This window comes from Lutra lutra, chromosome 6 (assembly GCF_902655055.1).
Source record: "Lutra lutra chromosome 6, mLutLut1.2, whole genome shotgun sequence".
Taxonomy (NCBI): Eukaryota; Metazoa; Chordata; class Mammalia; order Carnivora; family Mustelidae; genus Lutra; species Lutra lutra.
Window position 1 is genome coordinate 80,575,056 of NC_062283.1, and position 14,721 is coordinate 80,589,776.

A 14,721-nucleotide genomic window follows, 5' to 3' on the forward strand; every position below is an offset into this window, starting at 1 on the left:
GTGATAGTTGTCTTGGCACACAGTCCCAGCTGCAGACAGCTTTTATTTTTAGGTTTCCCTATTCAGAAAGAGTAGTCCCTGTTTAGGGATTTTGCTGTCATTCTAAGCTTTCCACTGAGCTATGACCCTGCAGCTTTCTTCAAATTCAAGTCACTGGGGAGGCCTTTTGAAATGCTGAAAAGACAAGACAACATTTTGTACAAAAGAGGAAGCCAACCAAAAAGAGACTCCAGAACCAAGGAGATACCAGAAAAAGGACAGGGAAGTAAAGACAGTAACAGGAGCCAAAAGGACAAAAGACGATACATCAAATCCTTAATAAGCCAGCCAGGAGCACCAAGACCAAGGGCAATAACTTATAGCTAGAGGTTTGCCAACAGGGAAGGAAATTCTTGTTTCATAATTCCCAAAAGTACCTCCCAGGGTACTACAGGTCGTAAAGATGCTTTCCATTGTTAAAATAAGGAAGTTATTTTCTGGTCTACAATATTAGTGAACTGGTTAGTGTTGAGGACTCTTCTTGAAACTCATTCAGGTATAGACATTTAAAGAGGTAATGACCTTGTCTGAATGAAACACTCTTATGTTGAGTCTATATTTTAAAAAGGAATAGTGTAGTTAGGTAATATGCGTAGATGTTAAATGTATATTTATCTAAGCATTGCCATATTTTATAAAGGATGTTAGAATCCCTTTCCCCAATATTAGCAATCCTAGCTATGAGGAACAAGCTGATACGCTGTAAAGTAACTGTAATCACATATAATGGTCCAGTTCAGGACATGTACCATTGGCCGCTGAATATGGATATCAGGAGCAATAACTACTTCACAGGATCCCCAAATATGCCAACTTTTGGTCTGTTTGAAGAGCATGAAAGTAGTGATGGTCAGGATGGGATGCCAAAAGCGAGTTGTAGTGCAATTGCGAAGCTGTAGGAGGAAAATCCTGGTTAGCCTTAACATTCGTGGCTCCCAGATGAGCCTTTTATCCTAGAAGATTTTAAGAGTGATTTTTCAATCATTTCTTAAAAATAGAAGTGTTTTAGTCTAAAAGACATCAGCCACTTTAGGTAACTCACAAGAAACAAGGAAAAACACCACTTTTGTGCCTCTACTAACCATTTAAACTAACTCAGCCAGGTCTTAACTTAACTGCCCCCACCCACAGATTCACTCCTGGTTACTGCCTTCTGCTCTCCTCATTTGTAGGAGCTGCAGGGGGAGGGGAGCTCAAGAAGCCGGGGCAGGAGATCTACTCAGCCCAGGGTCCAGCCCTGGCTTGTCTCTTCCCCACTGTCTGTTTCTTTGACTCTCCTGACAGATTCTGATGGCCTGCTTATTGGTCAACGCATTTTGCTTTTTCCACTTCCATTTCTGCTGATCATCCAAAAGCTGTTTGCTGGGTCATCCTAACTTGCTGTGGCTGTCTTCCGTATTTATTCCTGTTCTCTTGAATCTTCTTTGTTGGGTTTCCCTTAAAATGTGTTTCTCCCCAGTTTTAGCACTTCTCTTGACCTCCACGTTGCTCTGTTCCTGGATATCCTGTTGTAATTAACGGTTGAATGAAAGAAACTAACTAACCAATACTTGAAATTCATAAAAACGTTGAAGTGAGAAAAATTTTACAATTGTTTTTTCAATGTTTTCCCATAGATTTGGCTATTACCCTTTACACAGGGGCATCAGTGGCATTAAGTGACAAATTATTTCTGGGGGTGTACAATCACTCCTTCCATTCAGATCCAGTAAGTCACAGGTTCCTACTTTTGGAACGGTATTAGTTTTACCTCATTTGCCAGTACCAGCAAGAATTTTGGAGACAAACCATAGTTACTACAAGTTGTAGCTTTGGGATAAACTAGGCTTCTATCCTAGCTCTACTATAACTTTGATCAGGATAACGATAATAATACTTTCCCCCAACTCTTATCATAGAGCTTGGTACATACAAAGCACTCGTATGTATTACTCTTATGGAGTTGAGTAAAAATGTCCAATACATTGCAAAGATTTAGACTGACTTTTGGAGGGATCTTCTGTAGCTGATGCCTGGGTTCCTTGGTTTCTCATGTCTATGGCGTTCTCTCTAACCTTAGAAAAACGTATCCATATCCTTTGTTAACCGTGCTATTCTCTACAATGTCTGTATCTACACTTCTGGCATCATGGAAATACTGTCCCTTCCAACAGTCTCTGCCCACAGCTCTTACCTGGTCTGACAGTCCCTGTCCATCAGATGTTTTCCTTCTGTGACACCTCTCCTTGACCTGTCTGCTAGAGGTATATCTCACACAGTTAGGAACCACTTGGAAAGTTTCCCTCCTGAATATAACAGTGCTCATACCTCATCACCAAAGACTATCAGGAACAAGATCAGTAGGGAAATGGCATTCACCCCTTTAACTGTCTTTATTTTTTCCTCATTATGGTGAGCCTCCCACTCCATACGCCCTCCCCCTAGAGTTCTTCCTTGGCTCTTCCAGCACTTGCCCCTGGAGATTGTAACTGTTCTTTTTCAGCGGGTCTCTCCTTCAAGATGTTAAACTTTATGAAAACACAGAAAATGTATGTCCCTCTCGATTATTTTTATTACTGTTTCTAGCCCAGGGGTCGGCAGTCTTGAGCAGCAGTTAAGAGTTTGATCTGGAGCCAGGCTGCTTGGTTCAATTTATGACTCCTCCCCTGCTGTCTGTGTGAATTTAGGCAAGTTACTTAAATTATTTGTACTTCAGCTTACTTGCCTGAAAAAAATAGGTATTTTAATAAGAGTGTTTACCTCTTAGGGAAGATTAAATAAGTTAATATGCAAAAAGCACTTCAGATACTGCTTGGCACAGAGCAAATAGCTATTAAAGTAGGTGCTCAATAAATATTTGATGGATTAATAAATGCCACAGTAGGTCCAGTCATCAGTGTGCTGCAGACATCATATAATCAATCTGAGTAATTCGGGCTGCCTTGAGAGCCCCCTGCTTTTTTTTCACACATGTTTTCCATTTGCTGCCTTTCAGGCATTATTGGATTTGTGTCAAATCCACTTGTCTAAACATTTAAGGAAGCAAAACAGTGCTACATAGTTTTAAAAACCATTATGATTTGACTTTATGGATTTCTAGAACTTCATATACAACATGCCTAATTGCTTCATCTGAGGTTTTACATGGCTGATCAAATCCATTTATTTAATAGAAATGTGGTCATGCGGTATGTAAAGAAGGATGCTAGATTAGTGTGTGTGCGTGTGTGCATCTGTGTGTGCATGCCCACCTCTGTATATTTGTCTGTGTGTGTTTTGGGAGTGAAGCTGGCAATGCCAAACATGAACAAGATGAAGTTTCTGCTCTGTGGAATCTTGAAATTTAATAATGGAGATAACCATGCAAACGTCTAACTAAATCACAAAGCCCAGTCCTCTGAGAGTCTGTGCATATCTACATCCTGCTCTGGGAAAGCATAATCTGTCTATAATTTTACCCAGGCTGGCCTCTGAGGTAGAGTGTAGGCTCCTAATGTTTCACTTTATCAGTTTGTATAATGCCCTCCATCTCTGTACACCGAAATAACACATTGCTATACCAGCACAATATGAAAAGAATGTTTTTTTCCCTGAAAGGAACAAAAGGGGTGCCATGAAGCTATAGAAAAAGATAAGTCCCTTAGTAAAAAGGCTTTTCCTAAAAGGATTTCTTAAGAAACATTCAAAAGTATTTAAACAAACAACTAAACAAATAAAACACGATAATTGAGTAGAGTTTAAGCGCGTGTCCCTTCCGTATTCTCTCATCTTGGTCCCATTGACCTTTAGTGAATCACTTCTTGGGTTATTTATTTCCACCACCATTTTATTGTAATACTAAGAGAATTCCCAGAGGGGAGACTATAGAAGTCTGCCAGTAGCAGGGTCTCTGCTGGCAGGAAAACTATTCTATAAAAGAGAAAAGAAATGGATTTCCTTTCCCTGTAGTTCAATATTTTCTTCCTCTACACATTGGCTAAATTCCTCCATCCTATTTCCTCACAAATGTCAGGGTTGGGTTGCCCCACTCTCAGACAGCTCTCTTCATTATGATTATCAGTGTTAATGCCATGTCATTAATCCTCATGGGTGTACGGAGACCTCACACTGAATGAATGGGGAAGGTCACCATGGAAACATTTGTCTCCATAGCTGACTCACTGCAAGCCCCGTAACTGTCGAACCACATCCTGTCGACCATCTGAACTGCACTGGAAGAAGCCACAAATTTGGCATCTCCTGCAGGACCATATTCTTCACGGAAGCTATTAAAAATCTATGCCAAGGAAACATTCCTCAGATGCAAGGTAATAATACCATTTGAGATAGCTTTAAGTGGGTGATGCTCTACAATTAGCTGTTAACACCTTTTAATAAACACACGCGGTAAACCTGTGGTGTTTCAGCTCCCAGTTACCGCACGGGCTTCTGGTCTCTGGAGATAGGCACTGGCAAGGAAAAAAGCACCCACCTGGAAAATAAGCAAAACACCTGCACTCTCACATTTCAGAAAGGATCCCCTTCAGGGGTTCATGTGATCTATCAGTCTGTAGCACAGTAGAAAGGAATAAAATGGTCTTTGCTGGATTTTCTTTGGCTGTTTCGATGAAAAAAAAAAAAGCAAGCAAGATAACCCACGTAGAAAAATCACATTTGTGGACTGCAGACTTCTCACTTAGCCTTATCATGAGAAGGCAGGATATCATTATTTCCTAGATGGGAAATAAGGTCTATACTGGGAGATCTCAGGCTTAAATAAAATCACATGATAACTACCATGCCCTTCCCAGCCAGCGCAGCTCAGCTAAACAGAGCAGTCTGTCTGGGCTTTCCGTGTTTGGCTATGATTATACAACTCTAGGGCCAGCAGGAGAAGCAAGCATGGGAATGTAAGCCGGATCAGACTATTTCTCAAGCTGGGCGTGTTCTCTATGTCTTCAGAGGCGGGTAGGTACTCATCTCTCACATATACCTTGGATCCCAGGTAGACGTCTCTACAGTACTTGCATAAACATATGCCAAGCTATACGTATGTTATCTCATTTGATTCTACTGATTATCATACGGGGTAGGTAGTATTCTTGACTTCATCTGACAGGTTAAGAAACTGAGGCACGGAACAATTTCATGATTTCCCCATGGTCACATAGCACTTAAGTAACTAAGCTGGGACAAAAACCAAGGTGCTCAGCTTCCAGAGTTCATTTAATCAAACATTAAGCCATATCTTAATCTCTTGTGGAGTTCTATTTATTCACCCCTCTCCCTGTCTACTCTCTCTCTCTCCTCCTTCTCTCCTCCCCTCCCCCATCCCTGATTGGTCTCTTTCTTGCCTCCTTCCTGCTGCCGTCCCCCAACTGCCTCCTTTAGGGCCAGCCCCATTCCCCTTTTGTTTTCCCTCACTCTCATCACAAAGTGGACAGCTGATGGACGGCACCTGGGTAACCAGCTGGTTCTAGGACAAGGGAGCCCAATCTCTCCCAAACTAACTTCTACCTGTAAAGCAGTAAAAGCTAATCTTTGCTTCCACATCCCTCCCAACTCACCTCCGTCCTTCTGGTACCTTTTCTTCCACAGGTTTCCAGTTCTCTTGTATTCTTTTCCCTCTCAATATTTTTCTCAGAAAGGATAGGACATCTTAAACTCATACAGTGAATTTGGTCTCTGTTTTTATTAAAATGTTTTCATTTTATGAACATTTGCTTCTTTTATTTATTTTTAATTTAAACTTTGCTATTGAAATATACAATATATGGTGCAATGGATTGAAATGTGTGACCCTTCTGCCAAATTAATATGTTAAAGACTTAACTCCCAATGTGACTGTATTTGGAGATGGGGGTCTTTAAAAAGGTAATTAAGGTTAACTTAGGTCACCAAGGAAGGGCCTTACTCCAATAGGACTAGTGTCCTTATAAGAAGATCAAGAGATCAAAGAAAAAGCCATGTGAGGACATGCAGAGAAGTCAGCTCTCTGCAAGCCAAAGAGATGGGCCTCAGGAGAGCATTGTCAGTACCTTGAGTTTGGACTTTCAGCCTCTAGAACTGCAAGAAAATAATCCAGTGTTTAAGCCACCCCATCTCTGATATTTTGTTATGGCAGCCTTAGTAGACAATTACATGTGGAAAATACAGAAATCTTAAGTGTACACCTTGACAGCAGTTTACATATTTAAAGTCTCATGAAATCACTGCAGATCAAGAAATAGACTATTTTAAGTACATAAGGAAACTCTCATGTCTCTTTCTACTCACTTTAGTTGCTTGTGCCCGTATTTTCAGATGTGCCTGCATGCCTGCAGAGAGGGTGTGCTTAGATCAGTCCTCTGTGGTGTGGGGGGCGGGGTGGATGAGTTGATTTCAGAGACCAGGTTTAGCAAGGCACTTGGCTCAAGATCTAAAGCTGCATTCTCCAAGCTATTTCACAAATGCTAAAGATGATGTCATAATCTTCATCTGATTTCTCTGTGTATTCTCAACTGTTTCTGAATTGGAGAGGGAAAAGAGGACCCTTAGCATTTTAAAACCCAATATCTTGGTGCTTCACTGAGCCCAAGTTTGGAATTAAAAAAAAAAAAAACGAAAACAAAAAACTTCTTGTTTTTATCATGAAATATTTCAAATATTCAAAAACATGTAGATGCTAATATAATAAACCTACCACCAGATTTCAATAAGTTGAGACAATTTACTACATTTGCCTGTGAAAAAAGAATTTAATTTAAACTACTCTAGTAAATCCCAGTTTCTTTTTATTATGTTTGAAGTCTAAAGGCTTTGGGTCTTGCAAATAAGGAGTGCCCCTAACTGAATCAAATAAAAAACACAACACAAAACTCCCCTAATTGCCAACCCCATTTTTATCTGATGTATTTTCCATCATGTTGCATATCATCTGTTAATCTAATTAAATGCCCCAAGGCTCAAATTGGTAACCTTTAAAACTTCTCACTTCCTTTGAAATGTGATGAGGATCTTGGCTTGATTTGGATTAGACCTCTGATGAAGGAAATGGGAACAACTGAAGTTTAAGCAGATTTGGGACTGGCCTGCATGACTAATGTCAGTTGTCTCAATTCCCAGCTGCCAGGCAGGAATGGTCTTGGAATCCATTTACTTACCTATCAATCACTTCAATGATACATATAGGAGGACAAAGTGGTGAACCACCCCGTGAAGATGGGGCAGCGATTCCAAGTGATTTCAGATAATCTGAATAGATTTGAGAGGGGATGAGCAGCATAAACTCAAAGAACTGCTGAATGAGTTTAGAGTTGGCAAAACTATTACTGGTGAATAGTGTGCATGAAGAATCCTGTGTCCTGAGGGAATATGCTCAAAAAATGAGAAAATTGGGACTGTGAGGGAAGACAGACAAATGGAACTATATTAAAGGTAAGCCAGGCAAAGGATTACATTCAGGGTAGGATTTGTTATTATTTTGGGGGGATTATCCATTCTAGGATGATGAAGGTGAACTGTGCATGGTTCTGAACATAAAGAACGTAATGGCTTCCTGTGGTTACCCCAGAGTTCTAAAAAGGATGTGGGAAAATCAAATGGCAAGGCCTGGAGAGAGAAATTGAGAGATCATGAAAATGGAGAAGAAATTAGTCACTGAAAGCCTCTAAATGATAAGAGCCCTACATAAAATAGAGGAGAAACGAGACCAATGTAAGAAACAGGTGAAACTGTAAAGGGTACATGCCTTGATTATCTTGTGCAGTCATCTGTTAGCTCTGGATTTATCAATGTGAGTGATAGACCATGTGTACCTCAGTAATAAGATCCCAGGCTACAGCTGCTAGAGAACTTACCACCCATCCCAGTGTCTGAGTAAGAGGTTTCTGCCAAGACAGGGCAGTAATTGTAGAGAAGTTAAGTATGGACTTTAATTTCTTTTAAAAATTAACTTACAAAGGGAAGGTAATTGGATTTCCTACTTTCACTCTTTGGACTCCCACTTGTAAGGAAATTTAATTTTTTTTACTTTAGTTTCTTCCAGGGTACTTCATAAAAGAGGTAGATCTAAATTGTTATATTCCTTTGTTGGCATTAGTACTAGAGCAGCTTTTTGTTGTCATTTAGTTTTACTGCAGAACTTCTGAAGATTTATGTCCAATTGGGCTGGAAAGAACTTGAAATAGGAGATAACGTAAGAAATGAGTAGGGTATGTTGTGATTTGGAGCTAATTTATTCAGTGAATCTGACCTGTTGTAGACCGTTCTTGGATATAAAGTCAGCTATCCCTTAGTGTTCATAGGAGAATGTCCAAATGAGCTATGGGCTATTAGGGAGGGTCCTTAAGAAGAGAGGAGTAAGATTTTTCATATAGATTTTGGTTCTTTGGCAAGGGAGTTGCCATTTCTGGCTGCTCTGTTTAAGAATAATGAAATAAGTTAATAAAAGCTGTTAAATGTTAAAGGAGATCTGTCCTGTGCCAGGGTAATTCTTCCAGTCTCTATCCATCTTTCATGTTTACCTACTCTTAGGAAAGGATAAACTTAGATTTGTGACTCTGGGCAAAGTAGTCAAATCTAATCAAGGCAGCTTCTTCCCATCTTTTACTTGAGTTGTTATGCCAGGAGAAGAGGTATATTGTTGTCAGCTCTTTGCCATTTCATAAGGACCCTGCCCCAGTGTGATAGGTCAGCAGCTTTCTTGTCCTCCCTGCGATCAGTGGAGGAAGGGGTTAAATTTGTACATTTCAGTGATACAGTCTTAAGTTCACTCTGCACATAGTCTCTAATCACCTTTGCTGATATAAAAGTGATTATTTTCTTATATTATTTAGTCCCAGACTTATACACACAGAGGAGAGATCTTATTTGACCATACCCTCAGTAACATACTCCATAAATGACTGAATAGAACTAAAATAAGTTTTCAATATATATACTATTATACATAAATAAAATAATATACTATTGTACATAAATAAAACATCAGTAGTATGAACATATAAATTAGGAGGCAGAATATAGACTTGGACAAGGCGGGGAACAGAATATAGGACCTTACATAATGATTGTAGTAATAGCCAACATTTGCTCAGTGTTTATTCTATCCAATTAATTTTGATAATATTGGAAGTCCCATTTATTTTATTTTATTTTTCTATTTTAAATTTTTTTTATTAACATATAATGTATTATTTGTTTCAGGGGCACAGGTCTGTGATTCATCAGTTTTACACAATTCATAGCACTCACCATAGCACATCCCCTCCCCAATGTCCGTCACCTCATCACCCCATCCTTGCCATGGCCTTTCTCTCCAGCAACCCTCAGTTTGTTTCCTGAGATTAAGAGTCTCTTATGGTTTGTCTCCCTCTTCATCTTGTTTCATTTTCCCCTCCCTTCCCCTGTGATCCTCTGTCATGTTTCTCAAATTCCTCATATCAGTGAGATCATATGATAATTGTCTTTCTCTGATTGACTTATTTTGCTTAGCATAATACCCTCTAGTTCCATCCCCATCATTGCAAATGGCAAGATTTCATTTTTTTTTTTGATGGAAAGCGCCATTTATTTTTTTAAGATTTTAATTATTTTTTTGAGAGAGAGAGAGCACAAGCAGGGGGAGTGGTAGGCAGAGAGAGAGGGAGAGCCCGATTTGGGGCTGGATCCCAAGACCCTGGGATCATGATCTAGGCTGAAGTCAGACAGTCACTCACTGAGCCACCCAGGTCGACCAGAAGTCCCATTTTTAAGATGAGGAAATGGAAGCATAATAAAGGTAAATGACAACAACCAATGAGAGGTAAAGCCTGAATTCAGAATCAAATTCCTGGGTGGTTAAGTTTAGGTGTCAACCTGACTGGGCCAAGAGATGCCAGAGGGCTGGTAAAACATTCCTTCTGGGCCTGTGTCAGGTGTGGGTGTGTCAGGTCTGGGCGTGTCTCAGGTCTCTGGAAGAGATTAGCATTTAGATAAGTAGACTTGAATAAAGGGCAGGTGAGGTCATTCAGTTTGTTGAGTCCCTAAATAAAATAGAAAGGGGGAGGGGGAAGAGTGAATGCACTCTCTGGGCTTGAGCTGAGACATCCATTTGCTCCTGTGCTCAGATATCAGTACTCCTGGTTCTTAGGCCTTTGGACCCAGATCTGGTCTTATACCATCAGCCTCAAGACCGCCAGGCCTTTGAACTTGGATGGAATAATACCACCAGCTTTCCTGGGTCTGCCACTTGCACACAGCAAATTGTGGGACCTTTTAGTCTCCAACATCACATGAGCCAATTCCTATAATATATTCCTAAATAAATATCTATATATATCCTATTGGTTCTGTTTCTCTGGAGAACCCTAACACATGGTTGAACTCTGAGTGGTACTTCTATCTTACAATACACTGGAAATTTATTAAAACAAATTTGCTTTGAACTTCCTGGTAAATGAAATTTGTTATAAGGGCTAACACTTCTTCCCTTTTTCCTTTTTATATTAGGATAGGGTTCCAAGTGAAAAATGAATAATTTAATAATCTCTTAGGACATTCTGCCAGAGTTTATACCAAAAAGTTCACCCAATTGTACCTGCCCATAACACTAAAGTATGCAATTTTAACACACCTTGTCAAAATAGGCTATTATCACTTTTTACTTTTCATTTCAGTCAGGATAAACTATGTCATCCAAGTAATAAGCAAACCCAAATCTTCAATGATTTATAACTTAGGTTTATTATCTTGCTCAAATTACATACCTTTTTTGGGCCGAATGGGCACTCTGCTCTGTCATCCTTCCTGGAATCCCACCCAGGAGACTCTGGAGAGTTTTGCATCAGCAATTAAATGTTTTGGCCTAGAAGTGAAAAATAATCACTTATGCTCACAACCCCGTTAGCCATAACTAATGGGTGAAGCCAATCTAAATTTGCCTACGTAAGGCCAATCTACCATGGACTTCCTTATTTGGAAGAAAGCTAGAAAATACTTCATAATCAGAACTAGAATTGTTAAAAATTTCCACAAATTTCATAGCTGAAAAATGACAAATTGCTTTGTTTTACACTCTTATTACAAGAGACATTGAAAACTTTTTCTCTATGAATTCTTTGTTCATGCTCCTTTGTTCTATATGTTAAACTGAGTATGTTGGTGTAGTCCAGTAAAAAAGTTGGTTGAGGAATTTAAGGCGTTCCCAAGTTAAGATCAAGATTTGCCACTCTCCCACCTTCCCCAAGAAATTCCATCTAGGGAAATATTCTGGAGCATAGCGATCACCTGATCTGCAACACCGTATAAACAACACTGTATCTTAGAATTGTTTCAGTAGGGGCATTGACAATTGACAATGTTTGGTAACCTATGACCGATTTATGTTTACGCCAATATAACATTAGTCATTCTATGTTACATACTCTGCCAAAGGTACCATTTTTTCCAAGGTCTGTTTTTTAGGCCTCTTTCAATTGAAAGTGACAGAATTCAAATTCAACATAGTTTAATAAAACAAAAGCGTATGGCCTCAAGTAAAAATTATGGGGGCTCCCTAGGTTTAGGCATGGCTGGATATTTGTGGTCCATTGACACCATCTGAATTTTCTCTTCTTTCCATCTCTTATGCCTGTTTTCCTTATGTTGATCCCTGTAGGTTTTCTCTACATGGCTACAAAGAAAAACTTGGCAGCTTATGGAGAAGCTTCCAAACCTGTATCATCTTTGGAACTAGGAATCTCAGAGTAGACCTTCCTTTTTCTACATTCTTACCAATCCTCAAAAAGACAAATCTTAAACCTGTTTGAAAAGTATATCCATAGGACCAGCCTCTCTCTTTAGAGGCACGGGATATACTAATTGGCGAGCATTGGTTACAATAAAATTCATATAATGAGGTTCTAACTTTATCTGTCCAGGATATACCTGTACTTCTTGAAATAGTTTCTTTTGGGAGGTAATTGAGTTAAAATAAAGTCATTAGGGTGGGCTCTAATCCAATATGACTGACATTCTTACCAAAAGAGGAAATGTAGACCCAGACATGTACAGAGGGGAAGACTATGTGAAGACACAGGGAGAAGGCCATCTGCAACCCTAGAAAGGAGACCTCAAAAGAAACCAACCTTAGTAATACATGGATCTTAGACGTCCAGCTTTCAGAACAATGAGAAAATACATTTCTATTATTATTATTATTTTTTTTTAAGATTCTATTTACCTATTTGACAGAGATTACAAGTAGGCAGAGAGGCAGGCAGAGAGAGAGGAGGAAGCAGGCTCCCCGCTGAGCAGAGAGCCCGATGTGGGGCTCGATCCCAGGACCCTGAGACCACAACCCGAGCCGAAGGCAGAGGCCCCAACCCACTGAGCCACTCAGGTGCCCCTACATTTCTATTATTTAAGCTACTAGGTCTTTGGCCCTTTGTCATGGCAGCCCTAGCAGATGAATACACATTCCCAACTCTGTGGTATGAAAGGATAGGTGTGGCTCTTTGATTATCCCCCCAGCTGCAAACTCCAGAATGGGAGACAGGCTGTTCTCAGGAGGAAAGGAGATGTTCCAAGACCCAAAAAAGGAGGGAATGATGCTGGACACACCATAGTTGCTGATGTTCCCACAGATGGAGAATAACCAATCTCCCTTGACCCAAAGGGTATGATTTCACATCACCCTTCTGGAAAAAGAGTTTACTGTTTATGATAGATGTCTCACTGAAATTGTTCTAAAAATTTTGAACCTCAGTTTCAACCACCACAATTTTTTATAGGTTGGAATGTCAGTAGAGCATAGTACTTACAAGGCTTTTGGATCAGTTGTGTCTGGATTTGGATACTGAGATTGGATACTAAGATGACTTTGGGAACTTATTTGAATCTATGTTTTGTCACTTATGAAATGGAGATAATGAGAGTACTTTTCTCCTACAGTTGTGAGGGTTCTTTAAGTTAATTTGTGTGAAACTCTTAACAAAGTGGATAATGCATTAATAGAAATAGTAGATACTGCCTACTATTGTTTGCATTATATCTATTATTACTGTTGTTATATATAGATTGTTCAACGCACTAAAATGGCCTAATTGTCTATAAGTCATTCAGAGTTTTGACTCTTAGCTTGACCTTATCATTGACATGCAAATGAAGGTAATGGATATAAGAGCTTTGAAGCGCATCCTAAAGCATGTTTTGGGAAGATAATAGAAATTATACTTGCTACTTTCCACACACTTCAGTGTTGAGGATCTTGAATTTGAGGTTTCTATGTGATAACAAAATGGAAATACCTAGTTTATAGCTAGAGACCTGATACTGGACCTAAGGATAGAGGTCAGGACAGTTGATATTAATTCAGGAGTCATTTGTTTATGCCAGAGATGGCAAATTAGCAATCTTGAGAAATGCGTTTTTCCCCCCTCCTAAGTAGGCTTTAACAAATGAATGGGCTACCCATTTAATATTCTTGGGGAAGAAGACCTTCTGCCCTGTGGTCCTTCTAGCTGGACTTAGAATCAAATTGACATGAGACAGATTAATAGGAAAAATCAAATTTAATAGTCATATGTATGGGATGCCTCTGTGGCTCAGTTGGTTTGGCATCTGACTCTTGGTTTCGGCTCAGGTCATGATCTCAGGGTAGTGAGACTGAGCCCCAAGAAGGGCTCTGGGCTAGGCATGGAGCTGCTTAAAATTCTCCCTCTCCTTCTTTCTGTGCTCCTCCCTACTCCCTCTCTAAAACAAACAAACAAACAAACAAACAAACAAACAAACAAACAAAATCTTTGTCAAACTGGCCTCTCTTGGGACAGAGTGCCCTGTACCCCTACATTATTATCTTACATTAAATAAATAAATGGGCTGCTATTTAATATTATATTACATTTAAAAAAAGATTGGGTGGCTTTTCTTAATAGGTCAGATGATCTGGGCATAGTGCTTGGCATTTTCATATGGCAAATATCAAAGAGAACTGAGGAATAGCTGCCCTTTTTGGTCATGAATCCAACTCTTCACTCAGGGTATGCATGTGCATATATTCCCATTCATTTGGCCATCTCCCTCCTTTCTGGAGGCATGTGAGCAAGACCCTTGATGAAACTTATAGTTGAGGAGATGTAAATGAGATTGCCACATGGATGAAGAAGGAAAAGGAGCCAGTTATGGAAGTAGGTGGAGGCCAAAGAGTCATCCAAGAAACTAAGCAGTTAGTAAAAATGCCTAACCAGTTAGTAAGAAGTTAGTAATAGTAAGTAATAGTTAAGAAGTTAGTCAGTTAGTAAGAACACCAGAAAAGAGCACTGTTATCACACTCAAAGTGGCGGATAGGGTTAATTAGAGGAGGGATGGTCAAACAGTGTCATATTTCTAAAGATATCTGGTAGTAGAATGAAAAGAATCTACTAGTTTTGTCAACTAGAAACTGACTACTGGTATATAATAATGAAAGTAGTTCATTCTTATGAGTGGGCAGAAATCTACAATGGGCAGAGGAAGTAAGCAAGTCCTTTCTTTTCTTTTTAAAAATCTTTCATCTAAGGAGCCTGGGTGGCTCAGTCAGTTAAGCTTCTGCCTTCGACTCAGGTCATGATCCTGGAGTCCTGGGATTGAGTCCCAAATCCAGCTCCCTGCTCAGCAGGGAGGCTGCTGCTGCTTCTGCCGGGTCCCCTACTCATGCTTACTCTTGCTATCTCACTGTCTGTCTGTCTCTCTCTTAAAAATAAATAAATAAAATCTTTAAAAATCTTTCATCTAATGGAGTGATAG

At 39.6% G+C, this 14,721-nt stretch overlaps 2 long non-coding RNA genes across 3 annotated transcripts in view; one reads left to right on the top strand and one right to left on the bottom strand.

The window, feature by feature from the left end:
* Nucleotides 1–14,721, bottom strand: part of LOC125103206 (uncharacterized) — an 86,846-nt gene that overhangs the window by 11,596 nt on the left and 60,529 nt on the right. The gene's annotated exons all lie outside the window — the stretch shown is intronic.
* LOC125103207 (uncharacterized) overlaps nt 4,226–14,721 on the top strand; it is a 37,520-nt gene continuing 27,024 nt past the window's right edge. The window contains exon 1 of the long non-coding RNA XR_007128320.1: nt 4,226–4,325. This is a non-coding gene — a long non-coding RNA (uncharacterized LOC125103207). The remainder of the gene's footprint in view (nt 4,326–14,721) is intronic.